Source organism: Nanorana parkeri, unplaced genomic scaffold (assembly GCF_000935625.1).
Source record: "Nanorana parkeri isolate BGI_ZX_2015 unplaced genomic scaffold, ASM93562v1 scaffold531, whole genome shotgun sequence".
Taxonomy (NCBI): domain Eukaryota; kingdom Metazoa; phylum Chordata; class Amphibia; order Anura; family Dicroglossidae; genus Nanorana; species Nanorana parkeri.
Genome location: NW_017306799.1, coordinates 697,093 through 716,423, shown reverse-complemented (window position 1 = coordinate 716,423; position 19,331 = coordinate 697,093).

Here is a 19,331-nt window from a genome sequence, read left to right as displayed (position 1 = left end):
CTGACTAAACAAATGGAAACGGAAAATATTTCCATCAGTTTCTTTAAAGAAAACAAATGTTTCTGCTGTTTCAGATTCGGAGGCAACAAGTCTCCGAATCCAAAACCGCACGGTGAAAATGCAGAACGAGCGGTGGCCATGTCGGCCGCCGGCTCGTTCTGCGCTTGTGCACCGCCATCTCTGAGTGTATCTTGGTATACACCAAGATGGTGGCGCCCGTATGTTCGGGCACTACTATCTAAGTGTATACTAAGATGTACTCAAAGATGGCGGAGCGCCTGCGCAGAACACACGGGTGGCCAATATGGTCGCCGCGCATTCTGCAAACGAATTTATGCCCGAATATAGTTTTATTATATTCAAGCATATAATAAATTCGTTATTTCAGAATCGGACAAACGGCCGAATCAACTGAATTTCGTTCATTTGCAGGTTCGTCCGAATCCGAATGCACATGTCAAACAAATAAATAATAAAAAAAAAAGAAGCAGCCATATGGGAACACATCATAAATATATCTTATTACATTATATAAACATATATCATAGACAAATACACAACAAAAGAAGCAGCCATACCGGAACACATCATAAAGATATCTATTTAAAGTATATAAATGTATAACATAGACATTTACACAACAAAAAAGCAGCCATACCGGAATGCATGTCATGAAGATATTTATTTTTTAAAAGAAACCCCTGTTGAAGGGAGAAATTGAGAGAGAGAAATTGAATAAGGGTGGATTTTTCATGACCTGCGATGGACTTTAATACATTTTATAGGTTAAAGTTCCACTTTTAAGAATTGATTAATCCAGATAAAATCCTGGTACCTATTAGTATGATGATCCAAATTGTTTAAATACAGTGCAATGTATTTATAATGAGAAAATAAATTCCATCACATGCAGGATAGCAGAAAGCTATTCTTCTAATTTTATTGGACGTGTTAAGTTTTTATACAGACAATTACGTAGGAGTCATATTAATATTAGAATGTAAAAAAAAAAGGTATATGCCTATATAGGGGTAAGGCTTATTTGTTTCAGGAATGTGGTTACGTGACAGAATAGAATAGAATTATGAGAAAACGGAGTTTGGTGTACAAGATTCAGCAAAACATGTTAAAGGGATACATGTATATATAGGGTTAATGTCATGATAGCTGGTTTCAGCTTGTTTGCTTTTGAACAACATTTTGGTCTTATAAAAAGTCCATTGTTGTCACGGTATCTCTCAACCTTGCTGTAGGATCCATCTCTACTCGGCCTTGAGGTTATCTCATGATTCAGCAGTACATGAAACAGAATAGAAACAACTGGTATCAGTTCGCATAGCAGCATAAACTTAAAGACATAGAGGGGGAATTTATGAAAACTGGAGCAGACAATATCCAGAGCAGATGTGCATGGCAACCAATCAGCCTCTCTCTTTGATTTTCTAATCTTAACTGGAAAAAACTGAAGGGAGAAGCTGATTGGTTGCATGCACAGCTGCTCCAGATTTTGTTTGCTCCAGATTTGATAAATTCCCCCCATACTCTACAGCATCCAAAGAAGACCTGTCACCCACCACACATTAGAAACTCAAAAAACCCTTCAACTCACATATGGGACTTCTGCTATTTTTAGATTTTACACAACCTTTAATGCCATTTCTTTGGTGTCATTTCTTTCTGAGTCATTGAATAAGTATGCAGATCAGGAATCCCAACTTCACTCACTACAGAGATCTTCTTTACTTTAGAAAATAACGAACCCAGAGACAGACGAGGGACTAGCATTTTCAGCAGGAAAACAATGACATACAATGAAAGCCAAAATATACAGCCAAAATATACAGCCAAATCTATTTGGTTCATTTTAGATAGTGTGAAAAAGTTTGAACCCCTGTACAGTTTGATGACAAAGGTTTAAGACATCTCCTATTCTAACTAAATAATAATAAAAAAAAACCGCTGCATTGGTTATACAGGTGAAACTCGAATAATTAGAATATCGTGCAAAAGTAATTGCAGTAAGTGCTGCAAAAGGGGCCCAAACCAAGTACTGAGTACATATGCATGCTTGTACTTTTCAGAGGTCCGATATTGTTCTATGTACAATCCTTGTTTTATTGATTGCATGTAATAATCTACTTTTTTGAGGTTGTGGATTTGGGGTTCTTGGGGTTTTCATGAGCTGTAAGCCATAATCATCACAATTATGACAAATCACGGTTTGAATTATCTTGCTTTGCATGTAATGAGTCTATCTCATATATTAGTTTCACCTTTTAAGTTGCATTAGTGAAATAAATGAACTTTGCACGATATTCTAATTATTCGAGTTTCACCTGTATACAGTATATGCTTTAACAAACCAACAAAATAAATATTCTCAATGTTCTGTTACTCTCAAGATTAAACAAACACAAAAAAATGCAAAACAGCATTAATGACTCAACTATGAAAGCCTGTTTACACTATAGCGTGTGATTGGCACACACCATGTGCTAAACATTTGGGACCCATGTGTTTAGCAAACACTATGGCAGTGTGCACTGCACCGAACACTAGTTGCACTGGTGCATTCTGTTCCCATTCATTTGAATGCCAATGCAGTCAAATTAATGTTTAAAGCAGAAGTAATGGGAGAGTACAATGTACTCTTGCCAATACCTAGAGATGGTATGTGGCAATGCAGGTGTCAAATACTGGCTCTATAGATTGAGAGCTGAGCAAACATGAACTGCTGATTGTGCAGCATATGGTCTTCTCCCTGCAGAGAGCGGTGACTATCAGCCATCACTCTTTGGAGGGATCCCCACCCCCCTCCCTGTTCCTCCAACGCTTACTACGGGGACAGACAGAGTAGGGGGCGGACACAGCTGGCTCTGGCTCTAGAGAGGCAGAGCCAGTTGTCAATCAGGCAGCGGGCCGGATCCTGACAATATTGTAGGGCTCTACACTGTCAGCATATAGCAGGCAGAAGCCCGCTATATGCTGACTATGGGTCACAGGAGTACTTTAGTAAGTATACTCATTTGACCTAAAATGGGGGGGGAAGCCAAAAAAGGTTTTAATTTTAGGCTTTAGTTTTCTTTTAAATAAACACAAAAATATGAAAAACAGCATTAATGAGTGACTGAACTATTAGGGCCTGTTCACAGCATAGCATTGTGCTAAATGCTCAGGATCCATGACTTTAATGCACACTATCGCACAGTTTACTGCACCACACACTACATGTGCTGGTACACTGCGTTGCCATTCCATTAAATTGCACCCCAACGCAACACAGCGCAACACATGGTACCTCAATACCGTATGTTGCATTGAAAAAAAGTAGGGCATGCATTACTTTTTTCACTGTAACCTATTCACTGCAATGCATGCCTGTTGGGAGGTGTGTTGGGCTCAAATGACTGGCAAAGCAATGCTCCAGCACATCTAGCAAGCAGTGCAGTTTGCTAGCATGCACTAAATGCACACATCTTGTGCATTTAGCTCAACACTATGGCTTGAATGAGCCCTAAAATGGAAATATTTCAAATAAAATCTTACTGCTGCAACCTTGATTAGGTATACAGTTAAATTCCACACAGTATTTAAGACAGCTGTGTACAACATAGTTCTGTGATTGATATGTGAGACAGTTATCTACAAATAGAAAGGATATTGTAAAATCATGTTATCCAATGCTGACCAAACATAGCAAGTACAGTGAACAATTGTGCTTGTAGGTGTGCCAATGCAACACAGGAAGTAATTCACCCCACTCAGTGGTCTGATTGAATGATAGAGTTGCAAAGTAAAGACATATCTATTCAAATACAGCTGCAACTGTAGAAATACAGCTGCAAGAGATGACTTCACTGCAATATTCATTAGAATGATCTCAATTCTACTTGAGTGGAAAGTATTACCTTAACCACATTGTGTTGAGACGGCAACCCGCAGATGCTGCAGTGCCGTCCGTCCGTTTTTTTACTACGGGCGGACGGCAAGAGGTTAAATTGCCAAATTTTTATAGAAGCTATATAGAAGCTATAAAAATCTATTTTGGAAAAAGGCACAAGAGTATAATAGGTGTGAAACCTTCATACCAAACAAGTAGATGTACATTCTATCTGAATCACTTTTAACCACTTGCTGTCCAGAGCAATTTCTTACATTTGCACACACATGATAAAATCAGAATAATTGGCTAGAAAACAGCTTCAGACCCCCCAACAATGATATATTTTCTGAAAACAAAGACCTGTTAATAAAAAAAATGCTAGTTGCAATGTTATTGCTATCATATAGGGAGTTAACAATCCCGCTATGTGATGGCACAGAGGAAATGACAGGTCCACTTTATGGGGACAACAGGACTCTCTTAGACCCCTAATGTCACCTATGGACCCCAAAGAAGTTCATGAAGCACATATTGCATTCATCAGCTTCTTCTCTAGGCCACTGCGGGTGAAAAAATTACAGTCTGGAACCAGAAGCAACAAAATCCTCATGACTTCTGGTCAGGGCTCCATTAAGAGCATCATGGGCCTGGTGCTGAGGATTTTGGTGGGCATATTTATGGAAATGCATAAAATGAAAACATTTTAATTACCATTAAACTGCATAACAAAACATTGAATTTCTTAAACACAAAGAATACACAGGCTTTTTAACTGAACCCCAAATTATCTAAATGAGACAAACTGGTAAATTAAAATTAAACTACATATTCACTTTTAATGCTTTTTTTGCTTTCAAATTGTAGAATCAACCAACTACACTGCAAACACATTTTATACTGTATATACTATATAGAAAACATCATGTGTCCTGATGAGTCCTGCAACATCTGTTGTGGCTGCTGATGGGTTGAAGGTGGCAAAAATCCTCTGTAATAAAATTAGTTAGGAGGCCTTACACGGACCACCAATGTAATGTAGGTATTCACACTCACCAGCAATGTAAGGGAGGTATTCATACTGACCGCCAATGTAACGGAGGTATATACACTGACCACCAATGTAACAGAGGTATTCACACTGACCACCAATGTAACAAAGTTTTTCACACTGACCAGCAATGCAAGGGAGGTATTCACACTGGCCACCAATGTAACGGAGGCATTCTCACTGACCAGCAATGTAACAGAGGTATTCACACTGACCAGCAATGTAACAGAGGTATTCACACTGACCAGCAATGTATTGGAGGTATAATAATTCTCAAATGGTCCGCGCTCCTTATCCTTAAAAATAGGGATGCTCCAATACAAGCATCGGAATCGGCGGTGATACCGAGTATTTGCATGAGTACTCGTGCAAATACTCCGATACAAAAAACTAGTACCTGTGCCGCGTCCGCCATCTTCAAGGACCAGAAATCGCCGCACACAGGACCTCCATAGCATCTTCAATCAGACAAGACGGCCGCGAACTCCTCCTTCACGGGCGAACGGCCGAAAGTAAACTCCGCCTCCAAGTCCTCACTCCTGACTGGTGAGGAAGCCTGTCAATTATCCAATCGGCCAATCAGCGGGAGAAGAGGCCAGCATGGAGCAGATGACTAGGCTGTGACATGGAGTGGCTGAAGCAGACGGAGAAGATGACACAGCAGGTTAGTACTGCAGCTGGGGGGTGGGGGGTGAGGGATGGGGGCTGGGCACATGAATCCATGATGGCACAAAAATGCTTTTTAATTTGATATAATATTTTTTAAAAAGACATTAAATAAAGAAATAACTATGTAGATATTGCTAACTATTCACTAAGGCCTGTATCCCCATAGTGGGGAAAATAGATGAGCACATGTCCAGACTCCAGAGCAGAACACTGTATAGTGTGGCACAGCTATATCCAATTCTGCATACCTGGCTTTATTTAAAAAAAAATGTAATACTAATATAAAGCCAGTTATACAGAATTGGATATAGCTGTGCCACACTATACAGTGTACTTGAAAAAAAGTATCGGTTCTCGTACTCAGTGTTAAAAAAGTGGTATCGGAGCATCCCTACTTAAAAATTAACCCTCAATAGCAGCTGTGCAAAAAAAAAAGACAAATAGCTTTTCCAATAATACAACATAAAGTCCTTAGTGCTAATAATAATAAATAATACAAAATATCCTTTTTTTAAAATGCATCCAGTAATTTAGATATTTGTACAATGTCTCTATTAATACACCATCTCGAAATAAAGTATTTTCACAGTGAAGGGTCCTCCTATCTGCGTCCTCGCGTCAGTGATTAAAAAATGCACTCACCAGGTCAGGTAGACTATTAGGATAAATGATCTAACAGCGCTTAAGTGCAGTGAATTTTTGCTGGTTTATTTATCCATCCACTCAAGGATTCCAGCCTCTGCTCTCCTCCTCCTTGTATATGACAGCTCATACAATTTTCATTAAAATATTTTTACAAATCCATAGCGTGATCCAGTTATAAAAACATACATTCATTAAAAAGATTAAAAACACTCACAAGAGTTTATGGATACAGTCGCTTTTCAATAGAACTGAATCTCCATTCACAGAAAGATCCCACCGAATGCAATCCTTCGTTATCTGTTTAGCAATGACTTCAGCGTGTAAGTCCACCGACGCATTTCGGCATGTGACTTCCTCGGGGCAGGACTGACCACCAATGTAACAGAGGTATTCTCACTGACCAGTAATGTAACGGAGGTATTCTCACTGACCAGTAATGTAACGGAGGTATTCTCACTGACCAGCAATGTATCGGAGGTATTCACACTGACCACCAATGTAATAAAGGTTTACTCACTGACCACCAATGTAATGAAGGTTTACTCACTGACCAGCAATATAACAAAAGTATTTACACTAACCACCGATGTAACTGAGGTATTCTCACTGACCAGCATGGTAACAGAGGTATTCTTACTGTGCAGATGAACGCGCACACTCAGCTGAACCCAACATGCCTGTTTATAGCACATTATTACCCCCGATCTGCAAGTAAGAGACCACCTGTCCCTGACCCTCATCATCCATCTTCTCCCACTCTCCCCCACATCCCCTCTGCTCCCACATCTCCCCTTTGCTCCCACTTTCCCCCATATCTCCTCTGCTCCCACACTCCACCACATACCATCTGCTTCCACATCAACCCTCTGCTCCCACTCTACCCCTCATCCCCTCTACCCCCACATCTCCCTCCCCCCCTCTGCTACCACTCTCCCCTACATCCCCTCTGCTCCTACATCACCCCTCTGCTCTCAGTCTCCCCCTCATCACCCCTCTGCTCCAACTCTCCCCCACATCCTCTCTGCTCCTGCTCTCACCCACATCCCCTCTGCTCCCACATCACCCCTCTTCTCCCAGTCTCCCCCTTATCACCTCTCTGCTCCCACTGTCCCCTTCATCACCCCTTTGCTCTCACTCTCCCCCTCATCAGCCCTCTCCTGTGTCTGCATAGAATCGTTCCTCTTGCGTATCTCACCTTCTGGATGACAGCCAGGGTGATCTCTCCCTTCTCCTACTGCCAGGGAGCTGATTACTGACATGTTGCCACAGAGGTCAATAGCCACACACATTGGCAGATAAAGCAGACACTGGAAGAAGAACAACTGAAGTTAAATACCTTTACAACACCGAGACACTGCCAGAATCCCAGACTGCCAGAATCCAAGGGGGAAGGGGGAATTGCATATAAATATAAATTCTGGTTCCAGTAAACAGAGAGGAGATGCTGCGGTGCTATGCTGATTTCCCTGTGGTCCACCTGATGACACACTGTGCTGGCCCCAAGCCTGCATACAGAACAGCGGAGCCCGGGATAGCTGTGTGGGCAACAGTGACCTGAAATATACAATACCAACATCACGACTGAGGTCTTTGAGCCTACCCTCAAGTCTAGGGGAGGATGTGTGGCCATTAGGTTCCTTCCTCCACTGAATCCAGGGTCTCTCTTCGGGAGAGCCCCCAGCCTAGTACTTAGTGGTCGGCTTCTGCTGACCATAAGTAATGGGTCCATCTGGTTTCAGCCACTGCACTACAATAAAACCTGTCTGACCTTTGAGGATGTCTAAATCCATCCCCCTCTTACTCACACTGCATTAAATATGACATTTTAACATCTATGACCTACATTTCTCACTTCTAAAGCAGGACTCCATTCAAAAATAACAAAATACACTTTTTCTGCAATATTTACCTTTAGTCTGGAAATTTCCCCTCTGGTACTGTTTTCTGTCATTAGATGTCCTCAGTCTTATGGCCATTTAACCCACTTCCTCTGAGCCCCGGTCCTCCTGGACCCACCCCAGCTTGTGACTGGACAGTGAAAAAGAGCAGCAGTCGGTGATGAGCAAATCTCTCTGTCGCACTGCTTTCTATTCCTATCAGCATGTTTCTTGTCAATACATGAGCTGATTGGCTCCCTATGCTGCTGCTTCCTCTCACACTCCAGCCCTGCTGTACAGAGAGTAAAAGAGGCTGATATCAGGTCAAATTCAGGTACTTACACTGCTTGCATTATAAAATATATTTAATGATGTATTAATGATTACTGCATTAATTTGCGTCTTTTATATCAAGCTTTAAAGCAATCCTGTCCTTAGTTTCCCATTCCTTTACCATTACCCCATAGATTGGTCTATTAGCAGCTCATAGACTTCTAAGCATGACATTATTTTCATGCTCTTAGTCCATGCCAAGAGGCCTGCTGCCTGACTTTGGGCTCCACCATTTTTATTATTTCATCGGGACAGGAGGGGGGTGAGTGACTGTAATACAAGATCAATATTTACATTTCTTATCAAACTATTAGCTTGGACAGCACTACATCTAGGAATAGAGTGAACACTTTTAACTGCTACATAAAAATAAAATCAGTAGCTGCTCTGTCAAACTTGAGAAAACCTCACTATATCTTTGTTATGTGTTCCTGTGCACACAGCATACCTAGATTTAAAATATATATATGTCTTACCTTTCATATGTCTCTTTGGTGAAGGCCTTTGTGCAGATTCCAGACTACTCTGAGCAGTTTCAAATTGAAAATAGTGGAACAAACTGAGAATCAGACTGAGCTTCTTCTCGTTACTATACAGTGCTTCTAAGTCTTTAACCCTTTGTTAGGACAGGCAGTGTTCAGATCGAGTTTACAAATGATAATTAGATCTTCCAGCACAGTACAGACAGGGTTACATAGGATTTTTAAGCAAGTAAACAAGTGAGTTGTAAGAATTGTTTTTTTAAATCATGCAATGTGAAGGGGAACATGTGCCAAATATAAAGTTGTTGTTGTTATCCAAATTTGGCTGCAAAAGTTAAAATACACTTTAAGCATCTGGAGTGCAGCTGTAAGGATGCTCTAGTAGTCACCAGGAAACCTACTCGGGTGCATGCATGTGCGCATTCCGCTATGCACAGACCTGCATTCAGGATAATGAACAAGCTTGCTTTGGCTCCTGTTTGTGCGTGCAAACAGCGTGCACTAGTGCTCATGCGAATAGGTATTAGCCTTGGCATGCGTGCGCATGGGCATACTGTCGTACACACATGTTCATTGGTGCCAGTCTTCCTATTTAAACTAGCAAGGACTTTGAGCTAATTGCTGTCTGGTCTTCAGCCCATTCCTATTTCCCTGTGACCTGACCTGCGAAATAATTTCTGAAGAGGACGATCCCTTGTGACCTCGATCCCCCCTTCTGATTTTTTGGTAAACCTTGCCACATACTCTACATGTTGCTAGCATCAGCAAAGTCTTCTAACAATAGTTTTCAAATGTTATAATTTGTACAAAATCCTTATTTTTTTTTAAATAAATATTTAATACTGGGCGCCTTCATTCTCCAGTGTGTGCAATGCATGCTGGACTGCCCTATAAGAAAGCCCAAATCTAGCTCTGTATTTGTTGGCTGCCTCTGCAGACTAACAATCTAGAGAACATTTTCTTTAGTTGGAGAGGAAGAAGGTAATGTGTCTTTACTTTGAGTCATTCAGCTGACTCATTTAGCTTTGTGGTTATTTATATGAAATCATTTCCATACTTTGATAGTCAATTATTTTTTTTTTTAAGGAAGAACTAAAAAAAAATGCTTTATTAACCCTTGCATTACCACAACTACCCCTGCACTGCAAGGGGGCTACCGCTGCATTGCAAGGGGGCTACCCCTGCACAGCAAGGGTTAAGTGTTCGTTTGTGTTTAAAATAACAAAGATATACTCACCCGAATTTCTGAGCCAGCCAGTTATCACAGTGCTCCCTCCAGGCTGTCAACAGCATTGGAATCTTCCCAAAGCGTCCTCACATGTATACACTGCGTATGGACGTGATGATTTATGGGGCCTTAGACCGCTGCAGAGGAGGGGGAGAGACACTGGAATGAACGGTCTAAGAATAAACCGAGCCGGAGCTTCGGGTGAGTATAACTTTTTTTGTTAATCTAGACACAAACGAGCAGTTAACCCTTGCAGTGCAGAGGTAGCCCCACCACAAGGGTTAATAAAAACATTTCCTGGAGTTCCTCTTTAACATAATACATGAGTAAAGGAAATAAAAGGCAGTGGGCTTTTTAGCATAGCAGAATCCACTCACTGTTAAATATCAGTTCTGGAGGACTATTTCATTTTAATTTATAATAAATTTGAATTCAAGTCTAACCTCAAAAACAACAGAAGTCACACAGAAATAACGGGAAGAGTTGAAAAAGAGCACCGAAGATGCTTCCTAATAATAAGGCCCTAGGCGAGATGTATGCCAGGAAAGGTATTTAAGACTTCTTGCTATAATTATCAGACACTATTAAAGCATCTTTTGAGCTCAATTTATTACCAGCCTCTACGTCTTAGGCAATACTGGTGGCTATATCGAGATTCGTACTACCCGATAACAATGGTTACAGTAGATGTTAAACTATTAGCTACAAATTTTAGCAAATAGCTTGGTTGTGGTAATACATAAAATCATACAGTACATCCCAAACCAAACAGGATCTATGCCTAATACATCTACAGACTGTATTATTCAATTCACTTTTTTAAACTGCTATCAATTATTGAATGGTCCTATTCGTGGGCAGTAATGGAAAAATTCAATTTCAGCCCCAACTTTATTAAATTGCTTCACATTTTATATTAGGATTTCTGTATAAGAATTAGAATAAATAGTAGTTTGTCGCCTCAGCTTAAATTACAATTTGTCTCCTCAGCTTAAATTACACTGTGGCATTGTTATTTGTGATAACTACTTAACATTGACAGTGATGATCAGACATTCTTTGGACATCAATTGCTGTAAACGAGGTCCTACGGAAGAAAAAGTAGTGCTTTATGCAGATGATGTGCTTTATATATTTTAGGTGATACAAGCCACTCCTTTGCAAATGTTATAACAATAATTTCTGTCTTTAATTTGATATTTTTTAAGGATTACTAATTAATTGGAGTAAGTCTGTATTGTTACTCATTCATGAATTGAAATCCCCTCTTCCAAGCTGTGCCAGATCCATGAAAATGATTATCTCTTTTAAACAGTTAGGTATGACAGCTTTTACAAACCTTAAAATGTATACTTCATTAAATGACAATCCAGTAATTGTCAAGTTTCAATCACAGCGTAATTCGTGGTTCAGACTTTCTTGATCGGTAGCTGGCAGATTCAATCTTGTCAAGATGATGTGACAGAGAAGTCGGGGGAGCAGAACGAACACAGAGATCAGGAGTGTTTTTTTAGGACCATTGGCTGAGGGTTTTTTTTTAATTAAAGTATACACAACGATAAGGTACAATAGGGATAGAGTCCAGATTCACAGGGCAGTAGTCCAGGCAAAGCAAAGGGTTAATGGTAATAAGTTGCAGCAAGGGTAGAGAACAGGGTAACAGGTCAGGAATGTGGGCACAGCAAAGGGTTAACGGTAGCAAAGTACAGCACAGGCAGAGACCAGGGACACAGGGCAGCACTCCAGAAACAGTAAAGGGTTAACGGTAGCAAGGAACTGCACAAGTTCAATCCACAGGGTCACAGGAGAGTAATATTAGGGCAGCAGTTCATAGGGCAGTAATGATAGGGTAGCAGTTCACAGATAAGTAATCACATAGCACAGCAAGGGACGGAAGATTAATCCCACCATAGGCATCCAACGGTCCTTGGCAGCTGGTTGGGTTGGCTTGGCGGAGGGAGATCCAGGCAGGGTTATCCGCTGAGTGACAGAATTGCAGAATCGTTCCAGAGGGAGAATGCTGGGTCCTGGGAGGGGGTGAAGGTCTGGGATGACCTGGCCCACCAGGGTAGCAGGCAGCAAAGGGTCCACAGCGAGGCAACACAGGGGCATCTTGGTGTCCAAACAACAGGTCACAGCCAGTAAGGAGTTTTAAGTCCCAGCAGTCCGCGATCGCAGAATACACACATCTAGAACTAGTTCTTATCTTCTTCTAGCCCCCCTCCAGCCATAAGTGATTCAAACTCATAATAGTCTGACTCTCTTTTATGAGCACAAGGCTCTAAGTATATTGTACCTGGAGTTCAGCAATCAGAGATCTGAGCCCACACTGCTGTTACCAAGGGGTCTGGCTTTGTCCTGGCACAGGATACAATACATCCTGAGCTTACTGCTGAGAGGAGCCTCATCACTAGGCCCCCTTTGTGGGCACAGGACTTCATTGATCAATTATGTAGATCAGCTGACTGATTAACAAGATGCCTTTGGGTTAAGTAGGGTATACATGGATTGAATTTTGAATAAAAGAAACTGAATTCGGAACATTTGTTTGACTTTCTAATTGTTAATGGGATCAAATCAACAATGTTGAAAAAGTTTTCTCGATCGAACAAATGTCAGTGAATGTGGTTTTCATTCAGAAAATCCATTCATTCCAAAAGCGAATGTTAAAAACATAAATTAAACGAAATTTCAAACGACAATTGCCACGTTTCTGATGCCAGTTAGGGATGGGCTTGATGTTTTAGTCCAACAACAGTTCGAATCGAACAGCCCGCCGAGCGCACCACACGGCATTGCCCACCGCAGAGTGCCTTGTGAAGCCCTGATCGGGTAAAGCAATGCACCTGACTACAGGTCATGTGCAAGACTTTGCCCAATCACGGCACAGTGAACTGTAAGAGCCATGACTGGGCAAAGTAATGATGACTTTGCCCAATCATGGCTCACAGCTAAGTCCTGTCAGGTGCCAGACAAATGTAAACAACAGTTGGGCGGAGCTAGCGGCGATGTCACCGCCAGCTCCGCACAATTGTTTATATTTTGCGACCATCTGTCTGAATGCCATTCTGCAGGGGGAGTTCGTCGCGAGTGGACGGGTCGGCGGGTTTCTTTTTTAAATTAATTCTATTTATTTATTTATTTTCTTTTGTCGAGTCGTCGTCATCATGGACAACACTGGATGTTGTGCTTGACCTTAGGATTATGTCTGGTATGACTTTTGGGGAGAACCCCACACTTTTTTTTCTTTTATTTAAATGGGGTCCCTCCTAACATTCCTACCAGACCTAAAGGGTCTGGTATGGTTTGGGACGGGGAGCCACATGCTTTTTTTTTCTTTATAAATGTCATTTTTTTCTTTATAAATGTCAGTTTTGCTGCAGCAGGTTCTATACATCATACAAATGCGCCACTTTACAGGCACTTTAAGGGGACCCTTCAGGGGATATTTAAAGGAATTTTTCATTTTTTTTGTTTCACTTTAAGCAATATTGAAATCACTGCTCCTTTAAAAACCTGTATTTTTTTAATGGTGTTTTTTGCATCGATACATGTGCCCCGGGGCAGTACCTGCATCCCCATACACTTTTTATGGCCAATAACTTTGAGTTCTGGTCCCATAGACTTTCATTGAGTTCGAAGTTCAAGTTCAAACTTTTTCCATGTTCTAAAGTTCGAACTCAAACTGAAGTGATGGGCACACTCAGGTGTGTTTGGCACATCACCAATGCCAGTATCGAAAGTTCCAAAGGATTTGTTGTACGAACGTTCGTGCAAAAATCTAACCGTGTATACCCTACTTTACTTTTGAACAAATGTTCTTAGAGGTTGTTAATTTCCAAACACATCCAGTATTTAAAAGCTAATATTTCTGATCTACATTACAGATGACCCGCCCAGTTCATTGCTGTAAACTACAAAACTACCTCCCTCCTGTGTTATGGAGGTGGTGAGAGGGGAAGATGTTCAGCAATCCTAACACACACTTCCTGTCCTAGGGTGACAATGTTGAGCTACAGAGATATAGTACAGATAATGAGTGTTGCCAACCTAGGAATGTACAGTAAGTGTGTTACTGGCATGATCATCAGGTAAAAATAAAAGAACTAAGCCCAAAAAAAAGAAAAATAACGCATCTACCAAATCTAAAGATTAAGATATGCAGGTAAGCTGCAGTATATCAAATTTTTGTTCTTGTTGAGCTCCTGGGATTTGTACATCTCTGTTTTTAATGTATGATTTTGTTTTTATAAATAAAGGGATCCAATACCCATTTTTGCAAGTACAAGTACTGATACTTGCCCAAGTACTTACAAGTACAAGTACTGATACATTTTTGTTTATTGTCATGTGACAGTTTTTCTAAAACAATACAGACTAATGATTTCAGGACAGTGGTGGAGTGCCAGGGCCTGGTCCCAACTGCAACAATTGCAACCCTGGTAGTTCTCATGAAAATGCCAAGTATCGGCATTGGTACTCGAAAAGTATCTGTGCATCCCTAGTTTAAATCAATTTAAAAGTAAACATTGATTACATTTTGCTACTTTTGAAAAGATCTGTTTGTCAACAATTGTCAGTTGTCTTGTTAACTTTAAAGGAGTAGTCCAGGAAAAATAAATAATTAAGTAAGGAGTTGAGAATCTTCACACAATAAATGGTGTGAATATTCACTTTAATTATCCAGTCATGTTAAAAGCAAATTGTTGTTCATTTTAAATACCCAGTCATGTGAAGAGGAATTAGTAAGTTTCCTGGAGTTCTCCTTTATAGCTAAAAAAGTCACTGCAGGATTTACCTAAAGTTACCTATTTTAAACTGACTCTACCCCCACACAGTGTGGGCAACCCTCCAGCCAGTGTAGGTGCTAGTTTTGGTATAGGGTCTAAATTGTAATAAGATATACTTCTCGGGCCTCTGTCCAGGCTGCCTTGGGCTCTGCTGTCTTTGTACTGAGATTGTAGTCCATCACTGGAGTGAGCTTGGAGCGGTGGCTACTTTACAACACACACACACAGAGACCATGGGGAACAAATGTAGCCACCCTCCAGAAGGGAGGACAGTGTCAGCAGGAATTCAGAGATGATTTAAGGATCTACAGCTGAGTGATACACAAATAAGGTCCAGTACTGTAAATAGCTTGTGTACTTGAATGCATTTTTAAGATTTCACGCCTGAATTTAGTGTCACTTTAGGGCCCATTCACATTGGTTCCGTTGTATTGCAATCCATTGTAATACGTTTTTCAATGGATGATAACCGAAGGGCCCCGGAAAATGAATGGGCATGAATGGGGCTAGTTCACACCGCTTCATTCTGTTGCATTACATTATGTTGCACTGAAATAAAAAAGAACATGCACTACTTTTTTTCAGGGCAACAGAAAGCAACAGATCCGGTGTGAACTAACCCCATTCACACCCATTCATTTTTCAGGATCCTTCCGTTAGCATGCGTTGAAAAACAGATTGCAACGCAATGGTTCGGAAGGAAATCGGAAGGTACAATTGCAAGTCAATGGGTCCCTCTGTTGACTTGCGATTTCCTTCCGATTTTAATGATCCTTTACAGTTGAAAAGGAGTTAATACAGAAGTCAGGCAAGTCTGCTCTTTTCTTCTGTACAGTTCAAAACTACAATGGAATGACCATTGATAGTGGGGAGGTGGCAGCAGGAGAAATTCAGTTAAGCACAACAGAGCATGAGTCTTCCATAAAATATGTTAAAATGTAAAATTAAAAAAAAGAATGGTTTAACTCTAGCGATTAGCATTAGCGATTTCTCTTTTATTGTATGACAGCGCAAAACGTGAAACCGGTTTACCCTCAATACTTCCATCTTGCTGTATTTCATCTATAATTGTATCTAATGCACATTTTTTTCCATCTTCTGACAAACCAGAGCTGATCTTTGGTTCTGCAATCTATTACGCACCTTACAAACCTTTCCAAGTGTACAGAGCTTGCTTTTCCATTTGTAAAATTAAAGTATACATCAATAAAGAAGAAGGTGACCGCAGCCTATAACACATAAGAGTGGGTGCTATCAGCTTTAGTTTGTGTTCATTTTTGTCTTTTTAGAAATGACCGTCTTTTCACTTAAGTGTTCCTGTAACGTATTTATTGCAACAAAGTTTCCTTGTGCGAGATAACAAATTCCATATATTAAATGATCTTCTTGTGTGTACAGTATAAGAAACTATTAGTAAAGTATATGACACAGGATATGGTTAGTTATGTGTTAGCTTATTAGAGCACGTTTTGGAGTCAATGTGTTTCTGTTCTCAGAAATTAGTGGCATGCTGATTTGCATACAACAGAAACACGCCTATGGAACATTAGCTAATATTCTTAGCAATAGCAGGTAAATCATGTGGTTTTGTATTGCTAACTTAACATTAACCCTACTACGTATATGTTTTTTGAAAAATAACAATAAGCCAGTACACTCCTTAAAATGTGACCAACAGGAATCCTGGATTCTTCACATTTAGCAATTATTTGTACCATTGCTGTAATATGATGTTCTAATAGTAAGTGTGTATTCAATTTTATAGATTGAAACAATAAACAAATAGTATCTGGGTTGAAAAAGTATTAAATAATCATAAGCTACAATTCCACAACAAGAGCTATAAAAACATGACTTTTATTTGTAAATGATTAAAAAACACAGAATGCATGGATCCCAATATTATCACATAATTCTATTATTTCATAAACTGCAAACATGTACAAATCTAAATGCTGTATTCTTTAAACAACTGCTTTTATTTTGGATCAGTACAGCTTTTAAAGAAGGAAGAATACGTCTTTTAATAAAAAGAAAAACGTTGAATTGCCACATCTGTTTTTTCATCCAATGTAATTATATTTATTAATAACATAAACAGAATTTGACTTGTATACTCAACATTTAACAATTCAGTTACCGATGTTATTGCTTAACACAACTATAGCTTTTAAATTATGTCTCTATCAAGCGGCATGTCTTTCATGCTAGAATAATTAACAGTATATAGCATCAAATGATTCTGTTTTTGGCATTAACTGCTAAAAATATGTAAAAGTCATACAAAAAGGAAAAAACAGTTGTCAAACTGATATGATTTAACGGTTAACCAAAATAAATTCTTGATAGTGAAAGTTTTAGAGCAAGTAAGCGTATAAGCTGAGCTGCAGTGTAAATGGAAAATGGAAAAAATATATCTGAACCAATGTACTGCACACATATTTAGTTCATGCGGCTTTTTTTTAGTAACATAAGCACTAAAGTTAAAAGAAAATAAAATGTAAAATAAAATGTAAAAACACACCCACTCCACATCTAGTTTTTTTGTAAATAGCATATGTATTGTTTGCTCATTAGAGATGTCATCAAACAATTTTTAAAGGGTAACTGTGATGTTTTATTTTTAAAGATATGTTTTTATACTGTTGTTTTATATGTTTATTACTATATATATATACTATATACTTTATAGAGAGAGAGAGAGATTTTAAAAATAAACATTTATTTCATGACAAAGGATTTCTACATCACACAATTAGTTAGCTAAAGAGACCGCACCGGAAGACCACACTCTGTTATTCTGTTTGTCTGATTGAAATTTCAGACTGAACCATCCAAAAAGGGATGTGTCATGGTGATTGAGTTGTGTTTGGAAATTTCAACATGAGCTCTTGAGCTATGGAGCCTGTAAACAGCAGTCTTTGTAAACAGGCTACATATAGATATACAGGTGAAAAGGAATTTAGAGGCCTTCCTTCTGGCTAAAAAATATTAAACGTGTATGTAAAATATTTAGTTTTGTAATTAATATAAATTAAAAAATAAAATATGTACAAAACACCTGTACACACCTTTTAATTACAACTACTATCAGTACCTCTCTACCTTTCTCTCTATATTAGCTTTCTATCATTTGTGGTAGAGCAGATATCAAAACTACTTTTTTAATTGTGTTTTATTTTTATTAGTTGTGTTTTATTATAGGTCACCAATATCTTTTTTACTTATCTCACTTTCTTTCTTTTAGGTAAATACCGTGTTTCCCCCAAAATAAGACACTGTCTTATATTTTTTTTGGCTCAAAAAAACACACTAGGTCTTATTTTCGGGGTAGGTCTTATTTTTATTTGTTTTTAATGTATAACAATCCAAAGTTAATGCAAATCCAAATTAAATAATCCAAAATGGCAAAGTTAAGAATAGGGTGATCAGGGCAATCAGGGGTGCCGTACCTTTCCAAGAGCAATTTGGTAACCAGAAAAAGCGAAGCGCACTTTCACTATCGATTCCTCACAGGCGGAGTGCATTTGGTATCACTCCGCCTGTGACAGGAGTCGGCGCTATAGAGGAAACATCAGCTTATGCGGCTCTACTCCATGTGCTGGTTCCTCGCTTCCTCTAGTGCTGGCTTCATTGGCACCGCTGATTCTCTCCCGCGGCTCTTCAGGTTCCCCCTTATGCCACCACCAGCCCCGGCAATGGTCACAACTAGCTTATTTTCGGGGTAGGTCTTATATTTTAGCAATTCCCAAAAATAGTACTAGGTCTTATTTTCGGGGAAACAGGGTAGTGCCTGTTAAATCACATACAGTATGTGTACTGGTTAATCTGTTTCTACAGAACAATTGGTAGTTATGCCTATATATTTCAGAAGGTGAATTAAACAGACTTCGGGCCTGACATCCTAATCATGGTTTTACTAAATGGTGAGTTACCAACCTGGAATAAGCATGAACTCAGTGTAGTCTAAACAACTGTCCTGCATGCTTGTTCTGGGTCAGTGGGGTTGATTTACTAAAGGCAAACAGGCTGGTCACTTTGCAAAGTGAAGCTCTGCTACTTCCATCATCTAAAGTATGTGCAACCAAATATATATTTTTTCCTTTGTACCTGACCTGGTATTTTTTGTAGATTTTTTGTAGAATTCTCACCACATTCACTAAGCTAAATTCCTGTGCAAAGTAAACAGTTTATTTGCTTTTAGTAAATTAACCAAAGTAACCCACTAAGTAGTAAAGCCAGGATCAGGTTGACAGGCTTTACCTTTTTAAAGCAATAGCAACTGTGCCCTCATTTGTTCACTTTAAAGCTCAACTTCAGGCAGATATTTTAAAAAATATTGTTATGTAGGCTTTAGAAATGAATTCAATGTATTG